The sequence below is a fragment of the Cornus florida genome, unplaced genomic scaffold (genome assembly GCF_030987335.1).
Source record: "Cornus florida cultivar Cherokee Brave unplaced genomic scaffold, ASM3098733v1 CherokeeBrave_3.0.0_Hap2_Chr10, whole genome shotgun sequence".
Lineage (NCBI taxonomy): Eukaryota > Viridiplantae > Streptophyta > Magnoliopsida > Cornales > Cornaceae > Cornus > Cornus florida.
In genome coordinates this window covers 12,978,024-12,984,339 of record NW_026775580.1, presented here as the reverse complement: position 1 = coordinate 12,984,339, position 6,316 = coordinate 12,978,024, and positions in this window count along the sequence as shown.

Genomic DNA, 6,316 nt, shown 5'->3' with positions numbered 1-6,316 from the left:
TTCCTCAGTTTACATTGTCGAGGACGTACTTTGGCCACGTATTCCATTTTAACAATTAAAATCACTTTATCCGGACTTACATTGTTGAGGCCTTACAATGGCCAGGTATTCCATTTTAGCAATTAAAATCGCTTTCTCCGTTAAGGAAACTTTATATTAAAAAAAAAAAGAAATAACAAGAGTCAACATATTAGTGACATTAGTTAACAAGCACTGTGTCATACTTAGTTTTAATGGTGAAAGTGATCAGTGTGCCTATTTATTAAACTTCATAATGTTTTTTCTCTCATAAATATCAAATAATAACCTCTAGAATGTGTAATTACCACATACATTTAATACAAAAATTTTTGGGTAAGACATTGGTTCCTAATGAGGCCAACTCAGTTCAAACAATCAATTATGCAAGATTTTACATTCACTATAATGCTTATTGAAGATTATAGAAGAAAACCCTACAATTATCCAAAATTTTAGAAACACTAGAATGCCTAACCAATGTCAATTTCCACTAAAAAATATCATAATTTAGACTAACAGATGACAAATGAAAGAATTAAAAATTCATAAATTTATGTGTGACATTAGTTATTCAGCATTGTGTCAATACCTAATTTGGATGGTGAAGGTGATCAGTGTGCCTATTTATTAAACTTCACAATATTTTTTCTTATTTAAATATCAAATAATAACCTCTAAAATGTGTAATTGCCGCATACATTTAATACCAAAATAGGCACACTAACAAATGAAAGAATTAAAAATTGACCTAAGCTGGTATCTACAATTGACCTAATTAATGCTTCATGGTTGGTAAGTCTTAATACCTGTTATTAATATTGTGCATTGTAGTGAACTTCACCATCAAAACTAGGTATTGACACAGTGCTCATTAACTAATGTCACACATAAATTTATGAATTTTTAATTCATTCATTTGTCATCTGTTAGTTTAAATTATGATCTTTTTTAGTTGAAATTGGCATTGGTTATGCATTGTAGGGTATCTAAAATCTTGGATAATTGTAGCGTTTTCTTCTATAATCTTCAATAAGTATTATAGTGAATGTAAAATCTTACATAATTGATTGTTTGAATTGAGTTGGCTTCATTAGGTACCAATGTGTTATCCAAAAAATTTGGTATTAATGTATGCGACAATTACACATTCCAGATGTTATTATTTGATATTTGAGAGAGAAAAAACATTGTGAAGTTTAATAAATAGGCACACTAATCACCTTCACCATCTAAATTAAGTATTGACACAGTGTTAATTAACTAATGTCACACATAAATTTATGAATTTTTAATTCTTTCATTTTCCATCTGTTAGTCTAAATTATGATATTTTTTATTTGAAATTGACATTGATTAGGCATTCTAGTTTATCTGAAATCTTGGATAATTGTAGGGTTTTCTTCTATAATCTTCAATAAGCATTGTAGTGAATGTAAAATCTTGTATAATTTTTTTTTTTTTTTTTAACTGAGTTGGCTTCATTAGGTACCAATGTATTATTCAAAATTTTTGGTATTAAATGTATGCGGCAATTACACATTTCAGAAGTTATTATTTGATATTTATGATAGAAAAAACATTATGAAATTTAATAAATAAGCACACTGATTACCTTCACCATCAAAATTAAGTATTGACACAGTGCTGAATAAGTAATGGCACAAATAAATTTAAGAATTTTTAATTCTTTCATTTGTCATCTGTTAGTCTAAATTATGATTTTTTTTTTAGTTGAAATTGACATTGGTTAGGCATTCTAGTGTTTTTGAAATCTAGGATAATTGTAGAGTTTTCTTCTATAATCTTCAATAAGCATTATAGTGAATGTAAAATCTTGCATAATTGATTGTTTGAATTGAGTAGGCCTCATTAGGAACCAATGTCTTACCCAAAAAATTTTGTATTAAATGTATGCGGCAATTATACATTCCAGAGGTTATTATTTGATATTTATGAGAGAAAAAACATTGTGAAGTTTAATAAATAGGCACACTGATCACCTTCACTATTAAAACTAAGTATTGACATAGTGCTCATTAACTAATGTCACTAATGTATTGACTCTTGTTATTTCTTTTTCCTTTTTTCTTTTTTTTCTTTTTTTTAATATAAAGTTCCCTTAACGGAGAAAGTGATTTTAATTGTTAAAATGGAATATGTGGCCAAAGCAAGGCCTCAACAATGTAAACCTGGAGGAAGTGATTTTAATTGTTAAAATGAAATACGTGGCCAAAGCAAGGCCTTAACAATGTAAACTGCAGGGGACTGCAGGAAAAACAGACTGCAGAGGATTTACGCCCATGGGCCCAAAACCTCTAAAGTGCAATTTGTATACGGTCCCCTACAGTGTCTTGTAAGTGGTCGATATTTCACCATGCGTTTCTTCATTTAATAGTTTCTAAGATTGTGTTTGGCAATTATATTATCATTTATGAGTAACATTTCATCACCATTTATAAGTAACATCATAAAAGTCTAAAAAGTAATACCATTATTTATAATAGAATAACATCACCACTTAAAATAAAAGTTGTTGACAATCAAATACCTCATAAAGTGAAAACAATCTTTACCCTTAAAATAAGGTATGCACATAATGCACACTAAGTAATGTAACATATAAACGTAACTCAATTGAACATATCATTTATGTTATTTTTTGAAATTAAAGTATTTTAAAAACACTTCAACATGTTAATTTAAAGAATTTAAACTAAAATTAAAGTCACTTGGATTAATTTTAGATAACAAACAAAACGCTTGATATTTTCAAAAATAAAGAATAGAGCCACGTCTTTTTTTTTTTTTTTTTTTTTTTCTTCCAAATATTAAAAAAAACATATACTTAGATATAAATTATTTAACATATCTTTGAAAAAAATTGGCAAAGTTTAATATTAATTGCCACACTCACCACCTTCACCATTAAAAGAAAAAATTTGATAAAATTTAATATTAATTGTCACACTCACCACCTCCATAAAAAAAATGTATCATTGATAGAATAGATATTTTACTAATTATAGAAATAGTTTCTCTCTCTAGAACTAGGATTTTAGGAAGAAAGCAAGGATGAAGATGAAGATGCCAACCTCTAAGCTAGCCCTTGAGGGTTCCATGACCACTACAATGAGTGGCTAAATCCTTCTCTTAGAGCTAGAGATAGCCCATAAGCTTGTTTCCTAAACCTAGCTTTTGTGTATTTTTGGGGATTTTAGTTGTAATTGATGTTTTGACTATAAATAAATATAGATCTTGTGATTTTTACATGATTTATATGAACTAATGCTTTCAATTGATCATTTAGTTCTATCCATATGTCTATGTATGCTAGAATGAATGTTCATATGCTTTGCTCTAGATTTAATGAAATTGATGTATGTTTATGTGTGTTAATGTTGTTAATCTAGTGATGGTCAAGGCATGGTGCTTAATTGAATACTCTTATGGTTCACATAGTGCTGAAAAACTAATAGTCACACATAAAACTAACTCAATTCAACATGGCGATGTTATATATATACTTATATATATTTAGTGCCTTGGTCTCAAAGCGTTCTTATATATACATATACATATATATATATACACACACTTATATATTACCTAAGTAGTGATGTTACCCTTTTACAAATGATGATGTTACTTTTTAGACTTCTATGATACTTGTCGTGACCCAAAATTTTCAATCCGGTGCGTCAGTGATGACCTGAAAGTTAACCCGATAACGGATTCAAAATACGGAAACAAAAGATGAAACTAAAGTCCTTTGAGACATAAATTATCTCTAAGACACCAACGTGACATTCCATGAAGCCACGGAAGTCAAAGAGAGCAAAAAAAAGAATTAGGAGTCAAAACGAGCAAAATTCATCAATCAAGGGCAAAATGGTTAATTTACAATTGAGGAGGAAAATTTGACTCTAAACAAGTCAAATAAGGTTAATACAACCTAATCTAATCATTTCACAACATTCCAAGAGGTTCCAAGAACATTGGCCAAGAATACTGTGATTTGAATTTGAGAATGGCATAGGTACCATTGAAAAACTGACTCAAAATCCTTGAATTTAGGCTCAAGAATCACCCCATTTGGATTAGAAATGAAGAAGTTATGATCATTTGAAGTTGGAACTTCAGTGCTGAAACCTAACCTGGAAGGTTGGCATGTAAGGGCTGTTTCAGTCGACCAAAATAGAGTTTTAGTCGACCGAAACTCACAGAAACTTTTCTAAAATCATGTTTTTGAGGGTTGGTTGGTTGGTTCGGTAGACTGAATTGAGGCATCGGTCTACCGAAATAGGCCATCAGTCGACTGAAACACCTCAAAAGCTTCTGTAAAGCCTGTTATAAGCCTAAGGTGTTAAGGTTCAACCTATGCTTTGAATCCCATGATAATTTGGTTCAAAATTGAATATTTTTAAACTGATTTTCAATGAGATATGGATGTGTGGACATGCCAACAACCTTAATATGAATTATTTATATACAGAACAACGGCTCATGGCCTCATACACATCATTTACAAGAATCTCACATGTTAAACCTCTAAAGTTTGTTTAAATACATTCTTAAAGCAAAAAATGCTACCAAATGACTACAAGTGCTAAATTAAACATGCTTGGCCCTTGCCCTCAATACAAATATGTTATTTAAGCATTAAAAAGTGTACTTAGGTACACATTACATATTTCAAGACGAAAATAGCATTTTACACCAAAATGATACTACATTCTAACACTTGCATGTTTTCAAAAATACAACAAAATACATCAAGACTTCAAAGTAACTTAAGGATGTGATGCATCCCAAAATAAGGTTTCTTTACCTGCAAAATAACCCAAACAACTAGGGTGAGTAATCAAGTTACTCGTAGGATGTGGTGCATGCGCATACCTTATAGTTTCAAGTATAATGTGAGCCAAACATAGACCATCACAAGGGTGTGCATTCCACCTAACGTCTATGTTTCCATGGTACTGTAAGGGATCATATCAAGCTATACAAATGTTTGAAACGATAAACACGTAGCATCCAAGTATACAAGACAAGTACACTAACCACATTAAAACTAAGATTACCAAATCACAAGCTACAAGAAATCCATGATTTACAACTTGAAAAGTAATACGAAATCAAATAATGGAAAGACTAGGATATGTGGCCACGAGACCATACAAGTTATTTTGGGTAATTATGACCCACAAGGTACTACCTAGTGAGCACTATAACTTATAAGAATTCCTATCCTCCGTACTAGAGCCAAATCCTAGCCATCAAACATTTCATATCCTTACAAGCTTCCAAAAATCAACAAGTTCATGACATTTATGCAATCTCAGTGCATGAAACTACCTACCAAGCACAAGCACAAGTAGGGTCAAACCACACAAACCATGCCCCAAGGTTACATGTCTAAAATAGTAAGTTAATGATACTACACATTACACTAAAGCAATTTACCATCAATGTAGGCCATAATTACTAATCATGCAATATAGTAATTTATCTACAAGTAAATACAAGTGCTACATACAAGGTCTTTACACTAAATCTTCAATGAAATTTCTATTACTTAACAATATAAGTACCAACTCCAAGAAATTCATAATAAACCCTCAATGAAGTCACAAGTATTAGGCAAGTCATTAAATAATAATTTACCTATTCCATTTAATAGTCATATACATGCTTTAAATTCACAAATCCTAAGTCAAGCATAATAAATCTCTATTTATATGCAATTACAAGAATTTAAAAAGCATGTAATCAATATATATCAAGCTCCAATATATATAAAACCCAAATAGGATAAACATACAACCACCCCTACCTCACAAGAGGATTGTTCCTCTTGAATCCAAGGGAAACAAAGGAATTTCAAGTTTTCCTTCTAGGGTTATGAAGAGGAAGATGAGGTAAGGCTTTTGTATTCCAATCTTAATGGTCTAAGGTGAGTGGAAGGGTGTCAAAAATGAAGTCAAAGCTTTAAATCAAGCCTTGCTCCAATGGTGGCTAAGTTAGGGTTCTTGAAAGGAAAGAGATAATTGAATTGAAAGTGCAAACCCTAAGTTAAAATAGTGGGATTCTCCACTCACTAGGTGCTCTTGCACTACCTCTCACACACACACTAATGCAAGACCAATTGTGAAGCCTACACTTATCATGAATCTAAGTAAGCTTTCAAGATTAAATATCCAACCTACACTTGTCAACCATCCATGCCAACATGTGCTCTAATCCTAGGTCAACAAATGAGTGAATCTCCACCCTTCATGTGTCATGAGATTAAGCC